The sequence below is a fragment of the Thamnophis elegans genome, chromosome 7 (genome assembly GCF_009769535.1).
Source record: "Thamnophis elegans isolate rThaEle1 chromosome 7, rThaEle1.pri, whole genome shotgun sequence".
NCBI lineage: Eukaryota > Metazoa > Chordata > Lepidosauria > Squamata > Colubridae > Thamnophis > Thamnophis elegans.
In genome coordinates this window covers 42,004,230-42,016,669 of record NC_045547.1, presented here as the reverse complement: position 1 = coordinate 42,016,669, position 12,440 = coordinate 42,004,230, and positions in this window count along the sequence as shown.

Sequence of the window (12,440 nt, the reverse complement as noted above, 5' to 3'; positions counted from 1 at the left end):
AAGTTTAGCTGCTGAAAAAAGAAAGGAAAAGGAACTATGTATGCATGAAAATACTGAATGGCTGGTGAATAAACTTTTCAATTAGCTCCGCTGACAGCTCATTGATTCCAGACTTGCAAATTGGACTAAACAAAGAGCCTGTTCCCATGGTAATTTGGGTCCATTCTACCATCAACAGCTTTCATATATATTACCCCCCTGTAAGGATAATGTAAACCTGTGGTAAATGGACATACTTCGCAGCAATTTGTTTAATTGCAGTACTTCAAACCCTGAAATTCAGAGAGTGTTGTAAAAGAAATTACTGGAATACCTAATATTTAGCAAACCTTCTTCACATTTTTTTCCATTTAGAATCAACTGGCCTCAATTTTGCCTGAGCTGTCCCAAAGATATGGGTTTATTTGATCAGGTTGGGAAATAAGCATAGCTCACATAATGCAGCTCTTCTATTCTTTCTGCTAGGATGCTTAGCTATAAAAACAAACAAAAACCTTATTAGGTTTATTATACCATTTGAATCTTTGCTCTTACTGAAACAGAGCCTAAATCAATCTAACTGAATTTTACTTATTTATTTAGGTATTTATTTGATTTATGTCCACGTCAAATAAAAAGCGTCTTGGTATTTTCTAATACATTATAAACACTATGACAAATGTCTACAATGCAATAAATAAAAATCACAATTATTACACAAATTAATATGAAAAAATATCTGTAATGCAAATATAAAGCAAAAATAAGATAAACAGACAGCAACCATCATTTGTAAAATCAGTAAAACTAATAGTGATACTTCATGCTCCAAATACTCTCCAGAATAATTCTACAAACGGCAACAAGGTGAACCAAATGAAATTTCCAGGGAAAGTAATTTCAGAAAAGAGGCACAAAAAATGGAAGGCAGTAACTGTGTGCTCTACTTCTCTCACTCTGCTGTGTTAGGCATTGCTTTTTAAGTACTGAAAAAGGATTCTATTGCAATAGATATTCTATCCAAGCTGCTCAAAATCTCACAAATGAAGGTGAATATACATGTCCCAGGATAATGTTGCAGGATCCAATCTTAGTTGGTCACCGTAGTCAGAAGTTTTGCCAGACTCATGCTGGAGACCATCCTCAGGAACTTATTTGTGCAAAATCATTTTAAGAATCTCTCACTTGCAAAATTAAATTACTCTATCCAGCCCCTATTCAAAATTTTCAGTCTTAATCTAGCCTTCAGTGTTAATCTAGCCTTTTCTTGGCACACTTAGGACATGATATTATGTAGGCAGTTGTTATAGCTTTTAAAAATAAAAAGAAGGATATTTTTTTTCCTTTTATAGGGCGTGAGTGTGTGTGCCTTCAAATCAGTTTTTGATTCCTGGAGACTGCCTAGTTAAGTCCCTGCAGTATTTTTGGCAAAATGCTTATAAGTAGTTTGGCATTGCCTCGGTCCTAAAGCAGAGAGACACTGACTGGCTCAAGATCACCCAGCTGACTTTGTGCCTAAGGTGGAACTAGAATTCATGATCTCCCATTTTCCAGCCCAGTACCCTAATGATTGGAACAAAAAGTCTTGCTTCAATTATAGCAATAGCAATAGCAGTTAGACTTATACACCGCTTCATAGGGCTTTCAGCCCTCTCTAAGCAGTTTACAGAGTCAGCATATTGCCCCCAACAACAATCTGGGTCCTCATTTTACCCACCTCGGAAGGATGGAAGGCTGAGTCAACCCTGAGCAGGTGAGATTTGAACAGCCGAACTGCAGAACTGCAGTCAGCTGAAGTAGCCTGCAGTACTGCATTTAACCACTGCACCACCTCGCAGGTATGTTTTTAGCATACCTAAAATATATTATTAACAATTTAGTGGACGTCCGGGGCGGGACCTTGCTGATGGCGGCAGCTTAACGAGATGCCCCCGGGTTCCTGGCCACGTTATCTGCCTAAATACCTGGTAGAAAAACTCATTCTTCAGGCAAAGAAGAGTGAGAGAGAGATCCAGCTGGTAAGAGCTTTTCTTTGAAGTTTGCAGCTTTTTTTTTTGCTGCGAATGGAAGGGGGGCCGACCGAAGGCTGAATCACATCTCCGTGCCAGAAACTTCTGCTGTAATCATTACGGCGCAAAGTAAGGAACCCCCGCTTAGGACAATTTTTGATATATTTATTTGAGATTAATACAAGCAGAGTCCGTACCCGAGAACCTTATCTGCCTTTTTTTAAAAAAAAAGAAAGAGCTTTTTTTGTGCACTTGGTTTCTAAAAAAATAAGCTCCTAAAATGGCGGGTGCCACATTCCTAACTGTCCGGCACAGAAAAAGATCAAAGGAACAGCCAGATAGCATTCTCTTACTAATTAGCTTCGTTTCTCTGAAGAGATTACAAGACTTTTTTCTTATCAACTTTTAAAAGCTTTAAAAGACTCCTTGTTAATATAGAGACATTCCAAACAGAGATGAATATGAACTGTTTCGTTACAATGCTAATATTTTGAAACCTGCTTTGTTACAATGCTCTTTTCTGAAACCTTTTGAAAAACCTCTAAGAACAAATAAAGGGGGGACTTAATACTTTCTTCCTTTGTAAGCTACACAACGGGCCAGCAGAGTTTGAATAATTGTTGAATAATTGTTTGAAGAAAAGATATAATGGCATCAAAATTAAATTCGGGGAGACCTCTTTTTAGGAGTACATCTCACGCACTTGGCACAAAGTTGCAGCTTCCACCCTCTACGCCCCCTACTGGAGATTTGCTAACGAAAGAACTTTTTTTTGAGACTCTTAGAGAATTTAGAGAGCAGAATTTAGAAACTCTCAGAGAATTCAGAGAGGAGATAAAGAAATTTAATGCAGACTTATATGATAAGCTTGATACTAGGATTGCCAAAACAAAGGACGATATGGTGGGACTTGCAACTGTATTGACAGAATGTGTTTCTGGAATGGAAGATAAGCTAGAGGTTCTTGATGAAGCCAACACTAACTTGACATCCAAAATTGAAGTGGTGCAACAAAAAGTTGAAAACGCTGAAAAACAAATTGTTATGATACACTACAAACAGATGGAGCTTGCATTAAGAGTCAGGGGGCTGCGTGAAAACGAACAGGAGAACTTGAAGCAGATTTTCTCAGAGGCTTTTAACCATCTGGTGGAAAGACCGGGGTCCAACTTTGACTGGCAGATTGAAAAAATTTATCGCGCTAACTCTTGGGTGGCAAAACAGAGGCAACTCCCTCGAGATGTAATTATATACTTTACTACAAGAGAGTTTAGAAACATGATACTACAAGAGTCTTATAATACCAGGCTTCAAATTGGCGGACAGGACTTGATTGTCTTGAAAGAAATACCACCCAAAATGCTAAGAGCCAGGAGAGATTATGCTTTTCTAGTGGAAGAACTCAGAAACCGTCAGATGCAGTATAGATGGGATGTACCACTTGGTATCATAATTACATTTGATAAGCAAAAATATCGTCTCAACTCTGTATGGGAAGCCCGAGATTTTTACCACAAGACCCTGAAGGTGGGACACCCTGATTTATCTGGATCTGGAGAAAGACTACGAGAAGGACAAGATAAACAGCAAATCACACAACTACCAGACAAAAAGCACCATTTCCTCCTTCCGGAAGGGCAAGGGACCAGAGAACAAAGATCTAGCCGTATGACTACCAGACGAATGGGAAAACAAGGTATATTGCAACAACCTCAATAATCATTGGCCATTGATCAAGGAGTTATGGTCTGAACTCTTTGCAGAAGAGAAAGAAAATATTTCACTATCTCAAACAGTTCAAGAACGATATAATTTGTCTGCAAGAAATTCATATCAAATCAACTGATCAAAGATATCTGTTCAACCCCGAACTTGGTCAATATTTTGTGACCTCTGCTACGGAAAAGGAAAATGGTATAGTTGTATACTTAAGAAAAGATATTAAGGCTGAGTTAATTGAAGCAGATCCCTTTGGAAGATATATCGCATTAGACCTAATTCTAGAAGGGAAAAAGACTTGATGGACAACTTCGCATTGAGAAATGTTTGGCGAGAAAGAAACGCAGAGGCATATGACTTCACCCCTTTTTCTGATGGACATCAATCCCTTTCAAGGATTGATTTTATACAAATCACTAATGATTTATTTTCTAGGGTGAAGAAGACAAAGATTGCGGCGAGGGTCCTCTTGGATCATAACCCAGTCCAGACGGAATTGGGAAGGGTAGTGCAGGCAAGAAGGTCTTGGAGGTCGAATGAGAGTTTATTTAGATATGAAAAGTATATTAATGATTGTAAAAAATTGCTATCTGAATACTTTGTTCTGAATACGAATAAGGGTATATTCATGGAATTTGTAGGGGATGTAAGTAAAGCATATATGAGAGGAGTACTGATGAATATAAACAAAATACATAGACATAAACAAGGGCAAAAACGAAAAGAATTGGAAGAGGAAATCAAAAGAAAAATTTGAAATGTATCCAAATTGTGTTATAGAGGGAAGGAGATACAAAGGGGACAAAATTAAGGGTTTAGATATAGACAGATACTTAGATAAAGAGATAATGCCCCTAGTTAGAGAAGAGTATAGGCAAAAGTTGAACCAACAAATAACTTCTGGGGAAATCCTGCAGGTAATCAAACAACTAAGATTAGGAACAATGTAAACTGCTTAAAGTTTGTGTAATGGCAAGAAGCTGAGCTCAACGCAGAGATTTTACTGACCCTTTTTTTTCTCTTTCTTTTTTCTTTTTTCTTTTCCTTTTTTTAATTTCCTTGGTTTTAATATGTCTTAGACTGTGTTTGATAAAAAGCTATACCGTGTACGGGCTCTGGGAAGTCGGGGGGGGGGGAAAGAGAGGTGGGGGTCATAGGGGGGAGGGGGGGGAGGGGGGAAATATAGTATGTGCCAGATTTTAAAGTAACATGATTGCACTTGTATACCGTTGCCTTTTTAATTCTAGTGTAAAAATAAGAAGCTGAATATATTGATAGATAGTAAAAATACACCGAAGGGAGGAGCAGAGGGAAAGAAGAAAGAGGGGTAGAGAGGGTGGGAGAGAGGATCGGAAGGAGGGTGAGATGGAAGGGAGGGAGTGTATTGGGAGAAAGGAGTGATAGAGGGGGAGGGGAAGTAGGAGAGGGGAATGTTGGAGGGGAGAAAGGAAAGTTGGAGGGGGGTGAAAGAAAGGGTGTATGGAGGGTTGAAGTGGTATATTGGGTTTGTATTTTGGGGAGTATTTTTGACAAGGATGGCTGTGTTTATTGCCCAATGTTATATGGCCCCGGTCATGCACAGTATATATGTGACTGTATGAAATGAAAATGAAAATGAAAAGAAAACATATTTGAGAAGAACAATTTAGTCTGTAGTAAAAACAATTTGAAAGAATATGCAACACCCCCTTCAATAAACTGAGGAAATTTATCACAGATCTCACTGAAAAAAACTGTATGTCAGAGCGACTTTCTTCAGTGTAGCAAATCAAATTAGTTGGATGAAAACTGCTTCACAGATGTAGTAGATTTTCTGCAGCTTTTGGGATTGTTACAACCAATGTACAAGACTGCAATTTCATTTCCCTATATAGAGAGATCAATGTGTGTGTGGTGGACCTCTTAAAAGCCAGCCAATGACTTTCATAACTCATTAAATTCTGAGCCTATCACAGATCTCTTGGGGTGGCAAAGCTAAGATTGCTTCTGGCTTCATTTACTTTCTCTACTTTCACATTTAATATTGCTGGTCATTGGGCTTAATTTTGCTTTCATATGTGCTAATGGAATATTAGGTCTTTATGCTGGTTTTACTGATACACTATGGAATGGAACTTGCCAGTTAGCACAGAGACTCAAATTGACCAGTCCTGTCCTTGAACCTGTGTTCTCCAATGAATTTATACATGATTTGAATAAAAAATAGAGGAAATAAAAAGGATCAGTTTTCAGATGAGACAAATATAGTAGAGAGCTATAAATCCATGAAGACACTATCCAGATTTAGAGGGTTGTCTTTTGTCTTTTTGAGAAGCAGAATGGATTGAAATCTCAAAGATTGATTTCAACAGGGGCAAATACACTGCCTTACATTTTGAATTTAAAGAAAAAATCAAAGGCATGAATATAAAGTATATATAAAGAGAATCTTAGTGTTTTAATAGAACACAAGTTAAACAAAAATTAACAATGTGATGTATCAGCAACTTCCTCTCAGCTCCTCCCCCCCCAACAACAACTGCAATCCTGGGCTTCATAAATCGGATAGTATCGAGAATCAAGGAAAGCTGTAGGGACATCTGATAGCTATTCTGATGTATATGAGTGGCTGTCAGATAGGAATCAGGGCAGCATTGTTGGTAGTTGTTCCAAAAAACAGGACAAGAAACAATGGATTAAAATGACAAGCGAGCAGATTTTAATTGGGCATCAACTTTCCTATCTCTAAGAGCTGTCCAGTACAGGGACAGACTACCTCTGGAGATGGTGGACTCTCCTCTCCTTTAGAGGAAGCATTTAAATGGAGGCTGGAAGGCCACGTGTTAAGAATGTTATAGCAGTAGGTTCTTGAGTTGGGAAGACTTGATGAAAATAATCTGAAAGATCTTTTCCAATCTTAGATTCTATAATTCCACACACACACCCAAAGAAAATCAAGGGAAGTTGAATTACAATTTACTTTGCTCTAATGAAAATATTCCCACACATTTGTTACCAACATTTGAAAGTTGTGCACAATATTTATTGGGGAAACTAGAAAATACGATTTGGCTCTATTCTCCACTTACCTATATTGATGAGTAAAATCTACCAAAAGAAAATAGTTGAATTAATCTGACTATGGTTAGTTTCTACCAGAGTCTTGTAATTACATTCAGATGATTAGAGTTTTATTTGTAGACTTTCTCCACACATAGCTTTTATTGTTTGAAAGTAAGTGTTGGGTTAATTGTCTTTTTTTTATGCCTTCCATGTATTTCAGGGGTATATCTGCTAGCTACAAACACTGCAGTAGACGTGCCTTTTTATTTAACAAGGTAGTCAGAATCAAAATACATGACCTAGATCATCACAAAGCATAATGTTTGTCAATATGAATTAATTCAAATCCATATTGATTCTAACATCTGCCACGGTAGAAACAAAATTGCAAGATAACCTTTCCCCTCAAAGTGTTCCTGTGAAAGGAACCTTAGGCAAACAAGCCCAAAAGCTTCTTTGCTCCTAGAAAATCTATAATACCAAACTTCCAAGAAGAGTTATGCAAGGTTTCCCTCCCCAAAAAAGTTGTAGCTGGTGAGACCTTAGGTTAGTGAAGTCTTGCACCTCAATAATCCTTTGGGCTATGTCCAAGTCTGACGCCCTAATTAAGCAACATGTTTTATGCAAAACAGATTCTTCATCTAATATGCATGATCAGGTAATTTTTTAATGTGACAGTGTTAATATTCTCCATGCGTTAACAATGAACTGATGATAAATGGGTTTCTTTTTCTTCTCTTTTTTCTGTGCTGCTAATTGGTGCAAAGACAGATAGCCCAGTAATCTTTTAGTTTAATCCCCCAGTGGTTTTCATGTTCTGAATTCACAGAAAGTGTATTCAAAATTGTTAAGTGAATTTGTATTGACATGACATGCATCACCTCACTTGCTGTGAAAAAGACAATTTGCTCATCATTAGCAAAACCATTTATGGCCAAGTTATTACCACCAAAGTTTCCCTTTCTGCTCCTCCAAAATATAAAGTTACAGGATTTGCCTTGTTTATATTGTTGTCTAGGATTTATTTGGAAGACAAAGTTCAGACGTGCTTGCATAGCATCACTCCAGTGCAGAATTATGTCGCTTTTAAAGGGGATCATTAACAGAGATGGGGATTAAAAGCTTTTTGGTGAGGAGGAGACCATTTAAAAATATGCTTGGCAAAGATTACAATTAAAAAGATTTAGCTGGGGTATCTTCATGTGAATAAGTTTGCATGGGAAATAATGATAGGAAATGGCATATGTTAGCACTCAGATACATCATTATTTATTATTTAAAAGGTGTATGAAAATACAGAAACACCATTGATGGTTTGAGGTAAATGTACAAGAACTAAAACAAGATTAAAAGCTTGATAAGTTTAGAACACAAAACTAAAACATGATTGGAAACTCTGGTTAAAGAATCTGTTCTGAGATCCCTTCTAAAATGTACTAAGGAAATGTTTAAATTCCAATGGAAATTCGTTCAATAACATGTGTTGTAGCACAACTAAGACATGATTAAATCTATGGGTGAATCTTGCAAATATATATACAGTATATTGGTCAGCATACAGTATGTTGGTCAAATTGTAGAAGAATATGCAGTCCTCTAAATAAAATGAATTTAAGTTTCATAGGGCTTTATACATAACTGCCAGCAATATGAAGATTAGCTGGTGCAAAAGCTAGCTGCTCATGGCTAGGGGATTCATGGTCATACTATTAATTACCGTATATACTCAAGTATAAGCCGAGTTTTTTCAGCCCACTTTTTGGGCTGAAAAAAGCTGCCTCGGCTTATACTCGAGTCAGTGAAAATTTGCCCAAAATAGAGGAGAAAAAGGGGCGGGGCCATGCCGCTGGGTGACGCTCATGAATGGCCCGGCGCCCCTGTGAGTTTCCCCTCCCTCTGTGTCAGTTTGCCACGCAGCGCGCACCGCACCATCCCCCCTCCTCACGTTCTAATGTAATGCAGGGCTGTCTTACGATTCCCCTTCCTCCCCCTCCTGCCGCTCTGCAACGATGTCCCACCTCCTCCTTGTTATGGCAAGCAGCCACATAACAATGTCCCAGCTAGTTTACTGTTTTTCTTTGAAATAAATATTCAAAAACATTATTGGTATCTATTTTTATTTTTGAAATTTACCGGTAGCTGCTGCATTTCCCACCCTAGGCTTATACTCGAGTCAATAACTTTTCCAGTTTTTTGTGGTAAAATTAGGTGCCTCGGCTTATATTTGGGCCGACCTATACTCGAGTATATACAGTATTCTTAATAATTGTGTCCCATTCAATTGTGTCCAGTTCTCAGAGACTGCCTCAACGTGTCCCTGCAGTTTTCTTAGTTTTTTCGGTAGTGGTTTGCCATTGTCTCCTTCTTTTGCCTGAACATGACTTTGGATTGGAGAAAAGTTGGAGAAAAACATGGAAATTCTCTTATTTTTACCCTTTTCCTTGATGAGACTGCTACTTCAGCATTGCTACCTAATCTAACCTAATCCTAAAGAAAACCACATCATTTACCACCTATTACTTTAAAAGTAATTAGCATTAGAATATATTTATTAACAAATTTATATGATCATCCATATTCCAGAAGGGAGTATGGGAGCAAACAATAATAAAAACACATTGCAATTATAGTTGGTTGCATAATCACCCAGATGTTTAGACTAGATTTTACAATTTTGTCTACCTATTGAGTTCTTCCCAAGCACCTGGGATAGGCAGATTTTGATGTTTAATAATATTAAAGGTATCATCACAGGATATAAGCTGTTCCAAGTAAAACTGTCTTTTTCAGTTGATTGGTGGTGATTTTGTTAATGCAATGGTGCTCAAGTGATGCTCCAGATATTTTGAGATTGCACTCAAGTCACATGTTACTTTGATACTATCTTAAGCTTTATTTTGCCACAAATATTCTACTTCTTTTTATTTATATTTATGTTTTGTGTTCCCCCCTCTCTTCTATTGTTTCCAGGCTGTAAAAGCAATGGCAAATCTATACAATTTGAGAGCTACAAGATGGATGCCATCATTGGAAGGTGATTCAGACAGAAATTAACATGAACGGATTCTTTTTATTATAAGGTTACAATTAACAGAATTTTACAAGTTTGGAAGTATATTTCTTCCCCATCATATTTATAATCCCAGAAGAGTCCCTTCTGAGATATTTGCCATGCTCACACTCCTTTTGTGGACCAAGTTGCATCTTATCTGACTATGACTATGGTTCTTGCCCTGTCCATAAGGTCATTCCTATATAACATTACATCACACTTCCAATTTCCTCCATTGCTTTCATATAGATCACGGATGTCAAACTCGATCATGTCCCATAATGTTTTGTGACATATTGTGATTTTTTTTGCCTTTGCCGAGCCAGGATGGGTGTGGCCTGCATGTGACACATGCAGCCTACCAGTTTGTCAGGCCTGATATAGATAGGAAGGTCAAGAAAACTTAAAATTTGGCACTCCATAATGCAGAACTGTAGATCTCACCCTTTTCCATGATTAAAAGGAGAATCAGTGAGAAAAAGTTCCCTCTAGCTCACTCATTCAGGGCCAGTTATGGCCATTTATTGCCAATCCACATGTCAATTATTTTCCCAACATTAATTTTAATACCAGGATAAGGAGTTTTTTGTATATATGAATATTGCACTTCATGAAGTTTTTTTTGTTTTGCTATGGTTACTATATATGTTACCATAGGAATGAATACATGTGTTTGCCTATTATGTTCACATAGATGCTAAATGTGCAGCCCACAAATGCATGGCTAGTATATCTATTGATGTCTATGACTGTTGCCAGCAGTACAATCTTGTTCAGCAAGTGATTTCCAATTGAAGGGGGGGACATATACAATTTCAAGTTAATATCACACAGGATAAATTGTGTATGTAAATTGCCTTCCTTACATCATATATCTAACCATGATCTATTCATTAGGTTCCCTTTTAGAAATGTGCTTAACTTGTTATTTGGAGTCACATAAAATCACCACAAGGTAACAAATCTGGCTGACCTTCATCCCCTAACCCCAACCCCTCAGAATCGCACTTCAACCTTCACTTTAGATATTTTATATAGATTTTTATTTGACAAGATTGATGTGGACTCAGCCAAAATACACATTTTTATATTCTTAAATCCTTCTTTCACCTGGAGAATACAAAGGGAAGTTACATATAGCTTGTGGGATGAAAAAGCTTCAGTTTACATTAATTAAGTCATGTTAATTGTACTCAGAACCTGATCTTATATATGGCTTCTTGGAAATGCGCCAATGAGATCAATAAGATATCCACTCAATGAACCATTGGAGAAGTCTCTATGATTAACATTTGCTAAGTTTACTCTTTGGAGCAAACATCAAATAACAGGTTTGCTAGTAAATTTGACTTAGACATACTTCAGTTGAAATGGGGATCAGTCTGAGAAATATGAAATAGGTCAAGCTTAATGTACTGCTTCAATTTTATTCCCTTTTTGTTAAATAATGGAATTACCTCTTATTAACTCAATTTCAGGTTCATAGATATATATTCCAATGTGAGGAGATGTAATGAAACAGTTTTATCATCTCGACCTAAGAAAGAACAGTCATTTTTCTCTAGAGTATTTTCTTTAAATCATGGAGATTTACTTTTTTTTAGTGTGCAGATGTACAACATCCACTACATACTTTGAATACAAAATGTATGTTATGTCTTTTAAGATTTGAAATCATGCAGAGATAAGGAAACTTAACAGTGTACACACTTAGTACCTAGGCCCTAGGGAAGCAATATATCAAATATACTTCTTCAAGTTCATAAGACTTCCATGAAATAGTCTTTAAGCATTTACTTGTATGTTTTCATAAGTTATGTTAATAATAATCATAAGAGGCCAATCCTTTGAAACTTGCCCTACAAAGAAACACAGAAAATGAAATCCATATCATTTAAAATCTAAAGCATCTCCTTTCACATTATTCTTCCAAAAGAGAACAAACTCTTTCTTTAAAAAAAATGTTGCTTTTAAAGCAGGGTATATTTTGATTTTTTAAAGGACATAACTAACAGCTAGAACAAATGGAGCATGTTACTACAGATATTCTCAATTACTTACAAATGACAAACAGGTGTGGCTCCATAGACAGTGTAAACGGATTACTGTAAGATAAACTGTAAACTCTATAAAAAAGTATTCAAAAGAGTGGTGGCTGCCTTTCTCACTGTACTGCCTTTCTCCAGAATTGTGCCATTTTACTCTTGAGTGGAAAAAGTCAAAACTACAAACCATAATATTGCAATAAAAAGGAAGACAAAGATCACAATGTTTTTTTTCATAACAGAAAAAAGCTCATATAGTTTTGTGCACGCATGGTATGGGTGACACTGCAAACACATGACAGGTCTCCCTAATGATACCTGTGTTTTTATTACTTTTTGATGTGTGTGCATATGTTAGAAATTGATAGACAGTGATTTCAATTGTACATATTTGCATGCAGCAATTCACATACAGATATACCTCTTCAAGCATGTACCTAATTCCTTTGCCTTCACATGGACACACAGAACAAAGTTTATCCCTTGTTCAATCAGAAGACTAAAAGGAATTATATTGCTTGCTTTCCACCATTACCAGTAATATGGGATGAGTTGGTTATACTACTTCCAGTTGGCCAAGAGATTATATAGGAA